Here is a 19,575-nt window from a genome sequence, read left to right on the forward strand (position 1 = left end):
GAAATTGTTGATTCAGTTTTTCTCTTACTTGACAGTGATTACAACCAATTTTGAGATTTTTATAAAAGTTGCTGTTGACTAGATATATAGTTATCTATATGTGGAACTTTGAAGATTTCTTATACAGTTTAACAATTTATCTTTAATACCTCGCCTGTACTTTTACTGGTTTACGGAACTGCACTTACTTTAAAAGTAAATTGACTTTCTAGTAATTCTACTATAGCTCCAGTGCACATCTTCATTTGATTATGTATTTGGGTATTTTTCAAAATTCTGGAAAGAAAGGATTTTTCGCTTTTATCCCGGCTGAGTTCGTTTGATAAACTTTACCTAATTTATTTTTGACTGGAATTTGGTTTAGCATACTACATGGTTTATGCCATTATTGTTCTTTTGAAAATGTTGGACTCATGGCTTTCTTATGAGCGAACTCATTCCTTCATAAGCTTTTCACCTCTATGAATGTCATACGTGATTCTGTTTTTAATTATACATCTACCTTTTGGGAATACTACAATCAATCTCAACTTTCCTTTCTCTGGTGAATCTCATTCTTATGAGTTAGTTTGATTCGTTTCAAAAATAGTGCATCATTTATCCTCTCATTGTCTTTACAAGAGTTTTTAGTCAAAGATTTATCCTTGGGAAAATTACTAATGATTGAGTTGTATTTTCCTATGACTTTTGTACTCTTTTGAATCAATTGAAAGCTTGTTTGATGTTTCATGCCTAGTGGATCTTGTTTGAACTATCTTGGTTTAAGATTCTTTCTTGCATGGCTTGACTCCTTTTTAGTACATCTTAAACTTCTTGAATGTTCTTCTGAGATGGTGATTTCAAGAACACTTTTGGAGTCTTGTTTTGAACTTTTAAAGAAGTTTTGAATTCTCTTTGAAGAAATACGAAACGGAAATTATTTTCTGTTGCTTGATTGAGATTGAAACCATTGTTCAATTTTGACGAAGTTAATTTAAAGTTGGCATGCGCTATTTTAAATGAGGTTTTGGAAAGCTTCCTTGTTTAGTGGAAACTGGTTCGTTTGTAACGCACCACTTATTTTCTTTACCAAGTTGTAAGAAAATTTTTACCTCGGAGTTTCTTTTCTAAAAAGAGTTTAACTTCCTCTTTCGTCCTTGCTATAAATGTTATACACGCTTGTTTGAATATGAACTTTGAGGATTTTTGAACAAGCATTTGATTACTTCTGAGTTTTTATGAACTTCTTTTGGTTAGGCTGTACACCTAATTATCTTTCTAAAATATTTGAGAAAATATTTTAACTCTTAGCCAAACTTGTGTGCATTTTATTTTTAAAACTCTACATAATCTATTTCAACATGAAATGGTATTAAAGTAAAACCACGCTTATGCTTTTATCTCTCTTGAAGAAGGCTTGTTGTTCAACTTCTCTTTCAGACTGCAAAGTGATTTTTGCAAGCTTTCGACTCTTTCATGAACAGTGTATTCAGAAGTATTTTTAATCATGCTCTTGAGATCTGTGAGCTTTGTCTTGGGTTTGAAATATTCTCTTCTGTAAACCTCATGCTTCCTCGACTCAGCTTGAGTTTGTTTCAAAATAATGCGCTGAATTTTCTTCTTATTGGTCCTGTTGGATTTCTTTGATACAAGGGTTATCTTTGAAGTTGTCAATCAATTTATTTCTAGCAAATTTCATTGGTTGAGTGTCTTTGTTTACCTGGATTGGATACATTCTCCCAAATCTATGAGTATTATTCTTGACATATGTCTTTCCTTTCTGAATCTGGTATCCATCTGAGTAGACTCGAGAATTGTTTTGATATCACATGCGACTTGTAGACATAGTAACGCGATGCATTAGTTCTTTAAGATGTGATATGGGTATACGGAAGTTGAAGCGGTAGGTGTGCAACGTTATGAGTTGTGGGTGTTTTGTTCCTTGCGAACGGGTTTGCGGTTGTCAGGCTTATGATCGAATATGGGAATTGTAAAGTGCTTGATGGAGTTGGAAAGTTGAAGCTTTGAGGTTGATATGAGATCAGCGTGCGAATGTTGAGCACATCGTTTTAACCCCATGTTATTTTATAGCCTTTGATGCCTTATTCTTCTACATGTTGAACCATGTCACTTTTTTGCATTGAGCCTGTCTTGTAATGTTCGCTTTGCAACCATACTCTACCTTTGTATCCTTATGCATACGACCATCCAAGTATTTGGAAACTGGATATATGTTTATATTTTGAGATATTTTTGCTTATTCCTTAAATGTGTTCAAGGGTGAACTATTATGAAATTTCTTTCATTTTATATCAATTTTCGAGGGCGAAAATTATTATAAGGTGGGTAGAATGTAAGACCCAAAACCTTTGAAAGAGGGCTATCATTAGCTAATTTCAAATTCAGTGTTTCTGTAGCTTTAATTTCAGAAACTTCTCTATTAAAGAAAATTAAAGCAAGTTTTGATTTATTGAATTTGAAATAAATTGAGATTATTATCCAATTTTACAATTATTGGATTATTTTCTATAATTATATTATAAAGTTGGTAGTTATGAAATAATAAGGATTTTTATATGATTTGGGTTAGATAATTAATATTCTAAATATTAATATTGTTACTTTGGAAAATAAAGGGTTTAATTATATTATTTCTAATTATTTTGATTTGGGCATTTTATGGGAAATAATTTGTAAGATTGATGAGCAAATAATATTTTCTATATGCAATTAGTGTTGGATTTAAATTGGGGTTCAATTACTATATTATCCAATATTATATTAGAAATTACTAAAATGTCCTTAGCCCTAATTTTCTCAAAAACCCTAACCCATGACCCGGTTTCCTCCTCACCCAACCTAGCAGCAGCAACGCAATTGCTTTCCCCCTTTCCTCAAACCAATACTACCGCAGCAGCAGCTGCAAGATGAAGGAAGGAAGAAACGAAGTTGAGGGAGAAGGAAAGGAGTTCCCCGCGTGTGGAGAGAGAGAGAGAGAGACGCCGTCATCCCCATCGCCGGAACCGCGAGGAACGTCGCCGCCGAGCCCGTCACCGTGTCGTTGTCTTCATCGACGCCAGCTGAAGAGAGATGCGACGGAGAGAGAGAGAGGGTCCGCAGAGGGAAGCGCCGCCGCTCCCTGAGGTTGCACCGTCGTCGCTGTCCTTGGTGACCCACGAGCCGAGAGCGCACGTGCGGGAGTGGAGGACGGCGCTGCTGTCGCCGCTGCTTCCATGTCTTCCAACGGTGCTGCTATCGCCGCCGTGAACCGTGGCTAGAAGAGGGAGCGAGAGATCAGGGGAGAGGTGTGTCGCGCTCTGCTGCAGTTGAGTCGGCCTTGCTGCCTCCGCTGTTGGGGATTGCCTCTGTCACTGTCGCCGGCGAGGAGAGAGCAGTGCGAAAAGAACAGAATGCGAGGGAGAAACCGGTCCGCCATTGAGCCGCCGCGTCAGAAAAGGGGTTCATGCCACCGAAATTTCCCTGCCGCCACCGTTGCCTTTGGAAGCCGCTGCTGAGGCCAGGGTGCTATGGTGGTTGCTAACCGAGTCGCCGTTGATGATTGCGTGCGGCTATGCTGATTCTGAGTCGCCGTGTTACTGCCAAAGTAAGAAAACTCACTGGAATAGCATCATCGGAGCTGCTGTTTAGCTGATGCCGCTGCCTGGGTCGCTGCGGTACGACCTGCCGTTGATGGAGCTGCTATGTTCAGTGATTTCTGCGAGTTCTGACTTTGCGGTAAGGGTGTTAAATTTGTGGTTTCTGTCATTTTGGGTTTCGAAAAGATTTTGATGCTGCGCGGTTTTTTATAGTTGATCCACCGGAGCTTCTGGCCGCCGCCGGAGCTGTTGCCGAGCCTGTTCAAAATCGCAGCTGCTTCGTTTCGCTAGTTCAGTAAGTATTTATATTTCGGAAAAGCCTCGCATTAGTATTCTTTTGTGTTCGGTTAATGAATATGAGTTTTGATAACGTGGGGTTGAGTCCTGATTATTATATGTTGCGATTAGTATTGCTATGGTTATTGCGAACGTGACTGGGAGCTGAGCTTTTTGGTTGCCGTAAGTTCGGGTTGAGGCGGAAAGGACTCTGTGAGACGTTTGGATTATGGAATTTGCGTTTTGAGGTAGGGGCGCTTTCCAAAAACTATGTTTTTATATATTGGAATTATTACATATGGATACTGATGTGAGAGAATGTGTATTTGGTGATTGTATCGGCCTTATGTATGGCTTGATTTGCCTTGGTTGGTTATGAACATCTGTTGGTTGAATTGTTGTGCGGCTTTGTGAAATGTAATGTTTTGAAGTGATTCTTTAAAGATTTGAAATCTGAGTTTAATCCGTTGAGAATTGATTTGATTTGAGTCAATTATTTAATGATGTGAAAAGTGGAATGCACTTTTGAATTCAGCCTGGTTTACTTTAATTGACTTGATCTTGGACAAATAATTTGTTACTGAACTGTTTCTTTAAAGCTTTGGAAATGAGTAAATCGGTTGATATTGAGTTGATTTTGAAATGGTTTTCTTGAGATATGCCACTGAGGCGACTGTTGGATTTAGCTTGCTTTGAATTGATTTCTGGTTTTGAGCTGTTGAAAAGGAATGAGAAACGGTTTAGTTGGGACCCGAACCGGGTGGCAAAAGTCGAAGTTTTAGGGGAGGTACTGCCGAAATTTCTACAAAATCCTAGTCTTGTTTGAAAAGTTATTTAAAAAGGATTGGATTTGAGAAGCTGTATTATTTGATTCATTAAGAGAATATTTATATTTTCAAGCTTAATTTAGAGACTGTGACGCCTGGGTAGTAGCGGTAGTAGTGGTGATTCCACTCGCTCCAGGTTGAGCTTTTAAACACCCGCCTGGGTAGTAGCCGCAGTAGTGGTTATTCCACTGGCTCTGGGTTGAGCAGGTAGTAGCAATGGGGTTGTAACTCAAACCTACTTGCTCCGCGATGGGTGTTTCTATCCATGGTTAGCTACCAGGACGTGTCGGGTTGGCTATATAACCGACAGATGATATCATCAGCCACTAGGTACAGGCATGCATCATATGCATCTATGTGACATTGTTTGGGTGTGCATATTGTACTTGGTTTGCCTTTGTGACTACTTGTGATTAACTGCTAATTGCTCTACTAGCAATAACTGTTCTACTTGCTGTAACTGTTTGTTTGTGCTTGAACTTCCTATCTGTGTTTGCAACTGGGACTCTGTTGGATTGTGGTGATTGGTTGATGGTTGGATTGTTTGGGCCTAGGACCATGGTTGAAATGAGATGAGCCGATGGTTGATTTCGGCTTTGTGTTTCTGGTTTGAAAAAATATGAAAGGCTATTTTGGTTCAGCATAGATAAACATTTTTTTGAAAGGCTTTTGAGTTTTTGAGAATTGAACGGTTCTTCTTTCAGAAAGGATTTTTAGACTTTACTTTTATTGTAAACCGTTGTTTTTGAAAAGGAGGCATAAGACGGTTATTAATCACTGGTACGGTTTATCTTTACCCTATTACAGTAATTCCCAAAAACCCTCTACTGAGAACCCTTTCGAGGATGATGTTCTCACCCCCTACATTTTTTCCCTTTCAGGATATGGGCGCAGAAGTCACGAAGAGTTTATTTAATTGTTGTTGAAATGCTCTGTGTTGCTTTAGATTATTTATTGTACCCTCGCCTTTATCTTGATATATTCTGTAAGAGGGATAGGAATTATATTGGTTAATGCTTGTAATGTTATTTATATGTATTTATGCATATATATGAATGTACTCTTTATGAGTTTCTGTAAGTTGTATGGTATGTATGGATGTACGTTGTATAGCGAAAGTATTTTTTGGGAGTGGTATTACGGTTTAAAATTTTAAACAGGCTCATATTTTAGTATTAAATAGTATAAGTGTCGTCGTAATGTCCGAGCTATCAGAGTCGCGTAGCCGGAAGCGGGAGCTTTGGTAGTTAGGGTATTACACTTCAGGTTAATAAAGAGAGGTGATCTAAAGGCTCAGTGTATTAATTATATACAGAGCCAGCGTATAAATTCAATTAGTGATGATTTGCATGGCGGTTCTTTACCAATCACTACTATTGAGGAGGTTTTGGACAAAACTAATGTAAGCTCCTGTTGTTTTTTTCAACATGGCGTGCTTTGTTCATATGGGTCTACTACTAGCGTTATTGTGTTTTTTTTTTTGTGCAAAAAACTTCATGTTGGATACTAGTCACTGTGGTTTCTATTGAAGTTGGTGGGAGTGATTGGTATTATGCTTCGTGCAAGAGTTGTCCCAGAAAAGTAAAGGAGAATAAAGGTCATTATCTGTACAAGCATTGTGGTAAAGTTGGTTTCAATGCTCCTCTGAGGTAGAGACCTTTCAAGTTAAAAAGAGGTTAATATATTTAAGTTGTTTTGGGGGTATTATTCACTTTTCTAATGTATTCCATAATGCGTTTTCAACAGGTATCGTCTGCATATTATTGCCACTGATGGTACTGGCTGTATTGGCCTAATCATTTGGAACCAAGAGGCCAAATTGGTTGTTGGAAAGTCTGCAAGTGAAGTGAAAGACCTCAGTGTAAGTTTTTAAATATTTGTGTTAAAAATGATTTAGTATCTCAGTGTAAGTTTTTTAATATTTGTGTGAAAAATGATTTATGTACTCAATTCATTATAGAGCAATGAATAATGAACTGATTCTTTTTTTCCTAATATCCAGAGAGGAGAAAATGTGGCATGTAATCCCAAAGTTTTCAATAGCATTGTGGACAAGAATATTCTGTTTAAATTATCCATTACCAAGAAAAATCTCACCTCAATTGATTAAGTGTATAATGTAGTTAAGATCAGCGATGATGACACACTCATAGCCCTTTATGAGTCCCAGTCTTGCTCTATAGATATGGTGGTATGTTTTTTATCTTTTAATTGTTATGTTGTTCATTATTTGATTTCTTATTGTAGTGATCACACTGTTTTTTTTTTCAATAACTACCACTTAGGGAGTTGACCAAAGTGTTTCTAATCTATTGCCTGCATCCTTCACTAATTAGGTTGAGTCTGATGTACATTCTGCTGTAGTTGTGTCTTTATCTAAGGTTTGTATATCATACAAAACATGCATAGAGCATGAGCAAATTTTATGACCAATCCCTCCCTCTTAAGATCTGTCATTTCTGAGATGTGTTGCTAAGTATGCAGGATTCAGGTTCGGAGAGCATTTTTGAGTGTGGTCTTGAGACTCCCGGCAAGGGTGTTGTGGTTGATTCAAATGCAGGTGTCGCTATTGGTGGGCTGTATAAGAAATTTTATTATTCAAGCACGGTAGGACAATCTATGTGAACAGCTAGCCATAAGTATATACTGAGCTTTATATGAAGACCTCTGTCAATTTACTTCTCAGTGGCAGTTTTCTGTCTAATACTTCTTAGTTTATCTCATATAAGAAGATTGAGGCAATGGTTGGTGTGAACAAGAATCATTTGCTGGGTAAATCAAGTTACTAATTATTTATTTTGTTCATTCTTTTAATGTTACTATATCATCTTGGTAACTTATTTATTTAAATTTGTATGTACTCTTATGAATGTCTTTGCTTTTTGGATTGGTTTGTGAACTCTTTTACTAAAGTCATATCATTTTAGTGTACAATTTCTATTTGTATCTTACTAATTTAAAAATAATAAATATATAATATTAGGCTATATGAATAAAGCTGGCATTATATTTTGTGCAAATTAGTATGCATGGTTAGATCATTACAGGTGTAACTTACCGTATATGTATAGTTTTTTTTTTTGTTTTATTTTACTTTTCGAGAAACTGAATTTTAAAGTAACTTGAATTATCAAGCTTAGATATAGATGGTTGTATAATAAATTAGATTATATATAAAATAAAAGATCTCCTTAACATATTTTTATTCAACTTCTTTTCCTCTTTACATATTTACTCATAAATTATTCAACTGGTAATATGATTTTTCTATCTTTAATTATATTTAATTGGAAAAACTAAAAGAGATGTGACAATTTACAATCACACTGAAGTTACAATGAGATAATCTACAAAGTAAACTGTAATAGTGAAGTTGATGTTTACAGATATAGATTTTCCAAAAAAATCACTATTTGGCGTTGACTTTATAATCTACAGTTTTTTAACTCCACTAATTATGATGACCAGTTTTGTCATGAATTATTAACTGCATCAAGAAATTTGTAATGGCTGTTATCAATCAAGCACACCTTACTAGACTATTAACCTACCATAAAAAAGTAAGTTGTGACTAACTAAACTAAACAAAGGACCTTCCACTTATTATATAACCAATGAGCATTAGCAGTCACTATTTCTCCATGGCAACTATGCTCTCTAATTTAGTTTACTGCACCAACTACAATTGCTTTCTTTTAAAATTTGGTAACTGAACTAGCTTTTAATAGTTGCTGTATTACATCACTATTTTTTATCTTTATCACATTTGTCATCTAATAAGGTGCAATTATACATAAAAAAAAGGAACTTTTGGTCTGGTGTTCAAAAACTAGATGTTCAAAAACTAATCAATAGGCTACTAAAATTTTTTGCAACCAAATAAATAATTGGTAATTATTTATTAAAATGTGAATTTGCTTAATAAAATTACCTATAACCATTTATTACATGTATGAAAACGAAGTTTCTTCAGTCATTATAAAAGGTTATTTCACTAATTCTTCTCTTCTCACCCCCTCTTAAGTCTGAAGTTAACAATGTCTACTACTTCTCTACAAACACAAAGCTTATCACTTTTGTCAACTGATGTGATTTTCGAAATTTTTGTCAGAGTCGATTCTAAAAGCATTGGTCGTGACAGAAGTCTTTCTACCTTCTGGAGGAATAACTAGCTCACCACAGATTTTATCTTAGCACATTTGGAATATGCCAAAAGAAGGTGTGGATCCATTTATGTTTTAATCTCTTCTAAAGGGCAAAGATCAGGTGCAACTTGGCTTTTCAAAATAAATATACAAACTGGAATCAGAGAAGCTGTTAGTGTTCCATTTGTAAGAAACAACCAAGGCCATTCTGAAATAATTGCCTGTGAGAATGGGAATATGGCAATTCGATACTCAACGAAAGAAAGTCCAACTAATTTTTTGTTTGGAATCCAAACTCTGGACATGTAAGTAGCATCCCTGATGTCATCCAGCATCGTTGTAATTTATGTGGTTTCATCTATGCATTTGTTTATGTCCCACATACTATAAATTACGCTTGGATCAACATATACAAGAACAAACTCTTATATGCACGTTGTTGGTTAACTTCGTATTTCTCAGCAAGTGGTCGGTGGGATACCAACTTGTGTTGCCCCCCATATGTGCAGGGAATTGATCCCGGATATGTTGCATCCAACGGCTCTATCTATTTATTGAGCTGAAATAATCATGCAGAAACTAAGCCCCTGTGTATTGTTACTTATTCCATTGTAACCAGAGAATTCGGATATATTGTCATACCCGCACAAGCCAAAGCTATCCGTCAAAAGTTGTTACTGATAAATGATCACCTATGCTACGTAGGCATGCATACTGAAATGGGTTCATATAAGTAGAACATATGGATGATTAAGGATTCACATGGAACATACTCGTGGAATCAAGTAATGTTAAGTCATGGGGGGAAATGATCATACATGAGGGGAGCTCACTTAGACATAGTTTTACATAGTAGGAGTAGGAGTAGTGTAGAGTAGTGATTTTTTATTTATCTCTTAGGGTTTTAATTAGGTTTTCAATGTAGCATTTTATAGTTCAATTTTGATCTTGGATTTTGTTATCTCATTGTAAGTACTCTTTAATCCTCCCTTTAATTTCACTACTCTTGCTACAATTTTCTTTTGTTCAAGTTGCTTTGTTAATATATGCAATTTTGGTTTCTTGCAATTTCGGTTGATGAATTTAGTGCTTTATGATTTATATTTGTTTGATTGAATGTTTATTATTGATATTGTGAATATTTTAGTTATAGTTTTCATTTTTCTTTGCAAATTCTCATGTTTTGGTTTTATGCCTACTAGGTGTTTGTGAAAATGTCAATTATGAGTTTTCAGTAGATTTTCATACCTTGGCATGGGATTTGAGTTCTTAGGATACTAGAGTCATAATGTCCGACATTTAGTGGTAATTCTTGGATAGTTAGTTAACTCTTGTTTCCATTGACGCTAGCTTTTTACCAATTAATTTGGTAAGTTAGCTAAGAACTATGGATTAAGGTCAATTATGCTTATTCGACTTACTCCTCAATGTTGGGTGTAGACGAAGCGAGATTGACTCATCATAGTTGCCATAGTTGTGGTTATGACAATGATAGGATTCCTTGGATCCTCATTCCCAAGTCAAGGCCCTTTTATGCATTTATAGCATTTTCACTAGTTTTGACCTTATTTTCTCTTTAATTACATTAATTCCAATTTTGATCATCTCTTTGTTCTTTTATTTCTCAGTTCTTTCAATCTTTTGTTCTTTGATTGCAAAACCCATTTTTTCCCATAACCGAAAGCGTAACATTTCAATTGCATCCCTAGGGAGAACGACTCGAGGTTGAACTACTCTCGATCTCGGTTAATATTTGTATTTAAAAATTAAACTTTGATTGTGAGAATTCATTGTTGGTTTGGGCTATGCTATAAACGAACCTATATTTTGTGGAAATCTAGATAAACAATAAATTCTTCTCATCAGAGCTTTTGAAGAAAAGTAAAAACAAAAGTGGTAAAATGAAAAGCGCAACACTCACAAAGTGACAACGTATACGAAGCAAGGTAAGAGTAAGCTAACATGGATATATACCAAAGAGTCCCAAAATACAATTAACAAGGCTCGTGACTTGGCTCTCAAAGATAGACCGGCCAGAGCATATAAGTATATACACATATATACAAGAGAACCCAGAACACAGTTTACAAAACCCGTTTCTCCAAAACAACCTCTAAGAGGAAGTTAATACATCATGTACATAGGGAGTGGAGATAATAAGTATTTACATATATACATATAACCAAAATAAAGCCCCAAAAGACATAAAGATCTTCGCAATCAGAAGCTTCCAGCATGCCTCAGCGAGGTGCCTCACGTCTTGCATCTGAAAACCACAAAATATGTATGGGGTGAGAACCAGAGGTTCTCAGCATGGTAATAGTGCCCACATATCTAATATATAATATCCCAGGAAAGTCAAAGGCGATCCTAGAACTCTGACACTCAGATTCAAGTCTTAAAGTTTGTAAATTTAAAACCATAAATAAGGTAGATTATCTAAGGATTCTTAATTCTAACTCAATTCTAAATGAATCCCTAAAATCATCGCCTTTCTTCCAATCCTCCGAACACCAGTAGAACCACACAGACAAACAAAACAGACAAAGCAAACACAAGTAGTATACAGGTACAACAAGAAAATCATATAGCGAGTAAGCATAGTAATATCACAAAGGCAATCCCAAATAATACAAATTCAAACAAGACGAATAGAAGCAAATGATGCATGCCTTTCCTAGTGGTCGTTGATATCAACTGTTGGTTACACAGCCAGCCTGACATGTCCTAGTAGATAACCGTGGACAGAACACCAAACACAGAGTAAGTGGGACAACGCTGCAACCCTTGCATCTTACCCACGTACCCGGAGCAGGGGACAACTTCACCCTGCCTCTTACTCAGGCAGTGTTACAGTTCTCGACCCAGAGCAAGCGGCGACAAAACACAGCCCTTGCATCATACCCAAAGCCTCGAAGTTTTCCGGAGCAAGTGGATAACACCACTGCATCTTACTCGGCTTATTGACTCTTACCCGGAGCAAGTGGATAACACCACGGCATCTTACCCAGAGTCACATTCACATTTCATTCTCATTCATCTATTCATTCTTAATTCATACCCGGAGCAAGTGGATAACACCACTGCGCCTTACCCGGTCACGTATATCTCAAACATAATCATTATCAGCCATAAATCATAATTTAACATAGCCCTCAGGCCCATTACATAAATAGTACTTCCACCACCCTCATCATTCACTTTTACCACTTTCTTCACCAACAAGATATCTTCCCCAACAGTTCCAACCATACTTCACTACCCAAAAATCTATCTACCAGGCTTTAAATGAGAGTTATAAAGGCTTTGAAAGCTAGAGGAATGGTTTACAAACACAAAAATTCATATTTCAGAAAAACATGTGCTGTACGTACGCACACCCCTGCCGTTCGTACGCACACGGATAAAAATGGCTGGACGCGTACGCGACCCCCTTGCTCGCGTACGCGAGTGTTCCAAACCGAATGGACTGCTCGTGTCACGTGTGTTCCTCGCGTACGCATGCTTAGCGGAAATCTCAAAAAATTTGCTAAGTCCATAATTTCTCTTTTGCACACCAATCTTTGATCGTGCATAACTTTCTCGTTTTGAAACATTTTTTCTTCATTCTTCGAATGGTGTAAACCTCTCGGATCAAATTTTCTTTCAAGATAAATTTAATAAAATTCAGAGGTCCGGAGGCGAAGTTATGATTCACCAAAGTTGGCCAAAAATCAAAATTTTTTTCAAAACTTCCAAAACTCAACTTTCAAAGCAATAAACGTCAAACCTTTTAAAATTAAAACCAAAGGTTACCAACACAGTAATGAACCCTTCCAATTCATATTTCAATCTTTCCTGTTCATCCTACAACTTCCCCATACATACCAACTTACCATTATATTACCATTTCAATCAATAATCCAAACAACTTTATGCCAACATCATAAACAACATCAACATTTTCATTGCAAATAGTCACATGCAATATCTCATATCATAACATCAAAGTCGCAACCACAATTTCAACATTTCCAACACTCATACATGTCCACCAAATCCAATCATCAACAATATAAATAGTTTAATCCTGCCCTATGGTCAGCTGACCTAAGTTTTCACGACAGATTATATTTTAGTTACGGAAAACCAAAACCATACATTGGCCGATTCCTCCCTAAGCTCAAAACGCTTCAAGTATCCACCGTTAATAAATATCCACACCCCCAAAGTTCAAGCTCAAGCTCCCAACTTTGCCAATTTGCCTCCAATATCACCAAATTGTTTCCAAGTACACAAGTCAATATAAATTTTCATAAAACAATGCTAGAATTACCTTGGGATTCACAAATTCAGTTATTTGACAAGGGTTAGGGTTTTTTTCACCTTACCAACACAAAATTGGAACAAGATCCGGTAAGTCCACGAAGCTAATTCAGTCCTAAACATTGAAATTACACAATTTCTCAACACTAAACTCAGTTAATTTTCAAAATTAAGGGCTGAGCTGCATGGAGTGAGAATGAGGCTTAACTATGAAATTGTTGGATAGGTCTTGTAGAGCTTGTCACAGTGAACGTGTGGCCACAAACGGTGCGGCGATCAGAGCTCCGAATCAAAAGTTATTTGAGATTGAAATCAAGCCAAGGATTTGCATGTTCTTCCTCTCCTCCTCGTCAAGTTTCCAGCGCGTGTGTGTGAAATGGGAGAGAGAGAGCTAAAGCTCTTTTGTTTCATTAATTGGGTTGGGCCTTGGGCCTAATACGAGCCTGATTTGCCCGATTCGGCCCCTTCAACCCAATCTCGGGGCAAATTCTTTAAAATTAGTGTCAAATTTCTTATTTTAATTAACTCTATCTCATTAAGCTATAAAATTCATATTTTTCAATTTCTTTTAATAGTAATTAATTTATTGATTAATTATTTACTAATCCTGCGGGTTTTACATTCTACCCTCCTAACGAAAATTTTTGCCTATAAAAATTTCAGTTACTAAAGAAAACAGTTGTAAATTCTCTCCTTGGCCTCAACTCCTAGTTTGATTCCAAGTTTAACACTACGTCTGACGTTACCAGCCTTAAATTTCCAACTTTGTCTTGCAATCTAAATGAATGCGAGGTTCCAGCTCCAAGCAGAACAAATCCAACTTACGTGTTCGGTATGACACTTACCTTGATCCTGTTGCGGCCAACCCGCACCTATGGCTCTCCTTCGTGAACAATCCCTGGACATGTGCCCCGTGCCCCACATCAAAAACATAAACCCAGTCCGGCCCTGTGCAGCTCATCTGGAGCCGTCTCATCATAATCTTCCAGTTGCAGCGCCTATTTCATGGAGCAATCTTCTGCGAACTGGCTCTTGTTCACCAACTCAGTGAAATTCCTTATCATTTGTGGATATATATAATTGAAGATATCTCTTTTAAGTCCTTTCTCGTATTGGGTGCAAACCCACTCTTCATAATCGGCTAGATTTTCTTGGAAAGTCTTTGAAAAATGGCACAAGTGATTGAATTCCTGGGTATACTTAGCAACAAACATATCCTTCTGCTTCAGCTGCGTTAGCTCCAACTCCTTTGCAGTGCGGATTGCGTGCGAGAAATATTTTTCGTAAAATTCTGTCTTAAACCTGTTCCAAGGGATATCTGTTAACTCCACCTGCATGGTATGGCATAGCTCCTGCCACCAATTCTGAGCATCTCCCTCCAATATATAAGTTACTATCTCCACCGACTGCACTTCAAGAACACGCTGAGTGTACAAAAATCTCTCCACATCTTGAAATCACTGATCAACCTCCAAAGCATTGCCATTCCCGTTAAACCGAGGTGGACTACTCTTAAGGAAGTTAGTCAGGGATATAGACTTATAATATCGACCCACGTTACTTGTACAAGCACCAGGGTCTCCGCCTTGACATCCTTGCGTCAGTTCGACCACGGGATTTTCTTTTCGAGTACCTTGCCCGGATCTGTGAGACGCCATTTGGTCTCTATTCACACCAAACAATTATTATTAAGGTGATCAGTTTCAATATCTCATGTGTCTTAGAGCCCCAAATGCATGTTCACGAACAAGTATGCCACACATATCAGTCAGATATCCTAAATAGCACATATACAGAACACAGAGTATGTCTAGAAGCATAGTCAGTCCGTCCCTCAGGCTCTATAGGAACGAACTGCTCTGATACCATAATGTAACATCCTACCACATAGAATCTTATGCTTAAGTCATAAGACAGAGGTGGTGAAGTATTACGACTTCTAAAAGTAAAATTATATATATAATATAGTTTCAAAAAGTTTATAACTAGGAGCCTTTGAAGAAAAGTCAAAACAAAAGTGGTAAAACAAAAATCGCAACACGCACAAAGCGACAACGTGTACGAAGCAAGGTAAGAGTAAGCTAACATGGATATATACCAAAGAGTCCCAAAATACAATTAACAAGGCTCATGACTTGGCTCGCGAAGATAAATAGGCCAGAGCATATAAGTATATATACATATATACAAGAGAACCTAGAACACAATTTACAGAACCTGTTTCTCCAAAATAACCTCTAAGAGGAAGTTAATACATCATATACATAGGTAGTAGAGATAATAAGTATTTGCATATATACATATAACCAAAATAAAGCCCCAAAAGACATAGAAATCTTCACAATCAGAAGCTTCCAGCATGCCTCCGCAAGGTGCCTCACGTCTTGTATCTGAAAATCACGAAATATGTATGGAGTGAGAACCAGAGGTTCTCAGCATGGTAACAATGCCCACATATCTAACATATAATGTTCCGAAAAAGCCAAAGGTGATCCTAGAACTCCGACACTCAGATTCAAGTCTTAAAGTTTGTAAATTTAAAACCATAAATAGGGTAGATTATCTAAGGATTCTTGATTCTATCTCAATTCTAACTAAATCCCTAAAATCATCGTCTTTCCTCCAATCCTCCGAACACTAGTAAAACCACACAGACAAAGCAAACACAAGTAGTATACAGGTACAACAAGAAAATCATATAGCGAGTAAGCATAGTAATTTCACAAAGGCAATCTTAATTAATGCAAACTCAAATAAGACAAACAGATGTGTATGATGCATGCCTTTTCTACTGGCCGTAGATATCAACTGTCAGTTACATAGCCAGTCTAACATGTCCTGGTAGCTAACCGTGGACAGAACACCAAATACAGAGCAAGTGGGACAATGCCGTAACCCTTGCATCTTACCCACGTACCTGGAGCAGGGGAAAACTTCACCCTGCCTCTTACCCAGGCGGTATTATAATTCTCAACCCGGAGTAACCGACAATAGAACACAGCCCATGCATCTTACCAGAAGCCTCGAACTTTCCCGGAGCAAGTGGATAACACTACTGCATCTTACCCAGCTTATTAACTCTTACCCGGAGTAAGTGCATAACACCACGGCATCTTACCCGGAGTCACATTCAGAAACACATTTCATTATCATAACAATTCATTCTCATTCATCTATTCATTCTTAATTCATACACGGAGCAAGTGGATAACATCACTGCGTCTTACCCGGTCACGTATATCTCAAACATAATCATTATCAGCCAAAAATTATAATTTAACATAGCCCTTAGGCCCATTACATAAATAGTACTTCCGCCACCCTCATCATTCAGTTTTACCTCTTTCTTCACCAACAAGATATATTCCCCAACAGTTCCAACCATACTTCACTACCTAAAAATCTATCTACCAGGTTTTAAATGAGAGTTATAAAGGCATTGGAAACTAGAGGAATGGTTTAGAAATACAACATTCATATTTCAGAAAAATAGGGGCTGTTCGTATGCACACCCCTGCCGTGCGTATGCACACGGCTAAAAATAGGTGGTCACGTACGCGACCTCCTTGCTCGCGTACGCGAGTGCTCCAACCCGAATGGACTGCTTGCGTCGCGTGTGTTCCTCGCGTACACATGCTTATCAGAAATCTCAAAAAAGCTGCTAAGTCCTTAATTTCTATTTTGCACACCAATATTTGATCGCACATAACTTTCTCGTTTTAAAATATTTTTCCTCTATTTTTCGAACAGTGTAAACCTCTCGAATCAAATTTTCTTTCAAGGCAAGTTTGATAAAATTTGAAGGTTCGGAGACTAAGTTATGATCCACCAAAATTGGCCAAAAATCAAGATTTTTCTCAAAACTTCCAAAAACTCAAGTTTCAAAGCAATAAATTTCAAACCTTTTAAAATCAAAACCAAAGTTTACCAACACAGCAATGAACCCTTCCAATTCATATTTCAATCTTCCCTATTCATCCCACAGCTTCCTCATACACACCAACTTACCATTATATTACCATTTCAATCAATAATCCAAATTCTCAAACAACTTTATGCAACATCATAAACAACATCAATACTTTCATTGAAAATATTCACATACAATATCACATATCATAACATCAAAGTCTCGACCATAATTTCAACATTTTCAACCCTCATACATGTCCACCAAATCCAATCATCAACAATATAAATAGTCCAATCCTGCCCTACGGTCAGCTAGCCTAAGTTTTCACAGCACATTACATTTTAGTTACGAGAAACCAAAACCATACTTGGCTGATTCCTCCCTAAGCTCAGTACGCCTCAAGTATCCACCGTTAACAAATATCCACACTCCCAAAGTTCAAGCTCAAGCTCCCAACTTTGCCAATTTGCCTCCAATATCACTAAATTATTTCCAAGTACACAATTGAATCTAAATTTTCATACAACAACGCTAGAATTATCTTAAGGTTCACAAATTCAGTAATTTGACAAGGGTTAGGGTTGTCTCACCTTACCAATGCAAAATTGAAACAAGACCCGGCAAGTCCACGAAGCTAATTCTGTCCTAAACACCGAAATTACACAATTTCTCAACACTAAACCCAATTAATTTTCGAAATTAAGGGCTGAGCTTCATGGAGTGAGAATGAGGCTTACCTATGAAATTGTTGGATGGGACTTGTAGAGCTCGTCGTGGTGAACGCATGGCAACAAACGGTGTGGCGATCGGAGCTCCGGATCAAAAGTTATTTGAGATTGAAATCAAGCCAAGGATTTGTATGTTCTTCCTCTCCTCCTCCTCTAGTTTCCAGTGTGTGTGTGTGAAATGGGAGAGGGAGAGAGAGCTGAAGCTCTTTTGTGGCATTAATTGGGTTGGGCCTTGGGCTTAATATGGGCCCAGTTTGCCCGATTCAGTCCGTTTAGCCCAATTTCGGGTCAAATTTTTTAAAATTAGTGTCAAAATTCTTATTTTAATTAACTCTATCTCATTAAGCTATAAAATTAATATTTTTCAATTTCTTTAAATAATAATTAATTTATTAGTTAATTATTTACTAATTCTACGGGTTTTACATTCAGCATAGCCACACGCAGGAGGAGACAGAGACCGACAACATAGGAGAAAAAATAGAGCGTTATGAGTTTTAGCCATGGAGGAAGGAGTGACATTTGAGGGCTTACAAGAGAGTGAGCACGACGGAGGCTTTGAGATGGAGAGAGCGCCAACAGAGGGAGCGCAGACAGAGGGAGAGCCTACGGAGGGAGCGCCTACGAAGGGAGCGCCGAAGCAGGGGTTAGAAGCGCGATAAAGTTCTGGGGTTCGGGTTGGAAGCGCGACGAAGCTCTGGGGGTAAGGTTACGTTGGAGGTGCAAGGAAAAAACTCAATATTTACTTATGTAAAATGGTTGTTAAGCTCTTGAAGTTGTCTATTAATTATTTGATAAAATAATTCAACTTGATACGATGCAAGTTTGAGACCTTTTGAATTGTGCCTTAATCTTTCTAAAAAAAATTATTATGAAGGACCGTCAAAGAGATTTAATTATCAAAGATCTTTAATACAAAAATTATTAAAAAGAATTATTTTTTATAATATTTGGAGAGAAGGACTAAATCTTTGTTATAAAAAGACAAATATATCTTTAGGTTATTTTTTTATTTTTATTTTTGTAAACATATTTTTTTATCGTCTATTATATTCAAATTCTTATTTATATCTCCTTCGTCTATAACAATAATTTTTGTTGTGAATTTTTACTTTTTAAGTTGGGTATGTTTGACTTATACGCCCCACTTAAGGAAGAATATTATGTGGATAATGAAAGGTTTTAATCCTCAACAAGTCTTAATTCAAGGGAGGATGATAATAATATTACTGAACTTGCAGCTAATTCAATTAATTTTAACTTGAGAGAAGATATTTGAAATGATGTTAAGCTAATATTCAATAGCCAATAAAAATAAGCTGTAACTGATTATAGTTAAATGGTTTTCAAAAAGTGCTCATTTTTATAATTTTAGTTAGAGTGATAGAAAAATTTATTTTAGTTAAAAATCACTGCTAACAATAATAATTATCTCTTAACGATAGTTAATTTATTTACCACATTAAGTTAGATTTTAACAAAGTTAATTTTCTATAGCTATAAGTAGTGATAGCAACACTAGGTATTGTATTGTTCTATTTCAATTTTTAAGTTTTGTATTTATTTATATAAGTAATTCCTTTTCTCTTAATCTTTCTCTTCAATCTTATTATTCTTTTCTATTCTAATCAATTCCTTCTCCTAGCTAACAGCGTTCACACTATAGGAGAATTATATATGATGTATCGATTAGATCTTTAAAAGTTTAATAAGTTTAGTTGAACAATGTTATATAAGTTTAATAAGTTTAGTTGAACAATGTTATATAAGGAAAATGATAATATCACTTTTATTTTTGATAAAATC

The sequence above is a fragment of the Arachis ipaensis genome, chromosome B04 (genome assembly GCF_000816755.2).
Source record: "Arachis ipaensis cultivar K30076 chromosome B04, Araip1.1, whole genome shotgun sequence".
NCBI lineage: Eukaryota > Viridiplantae > Streptophyta > Magnoliopsida > Fabales > Fabaceae > Arachis > Arachis ipaensis.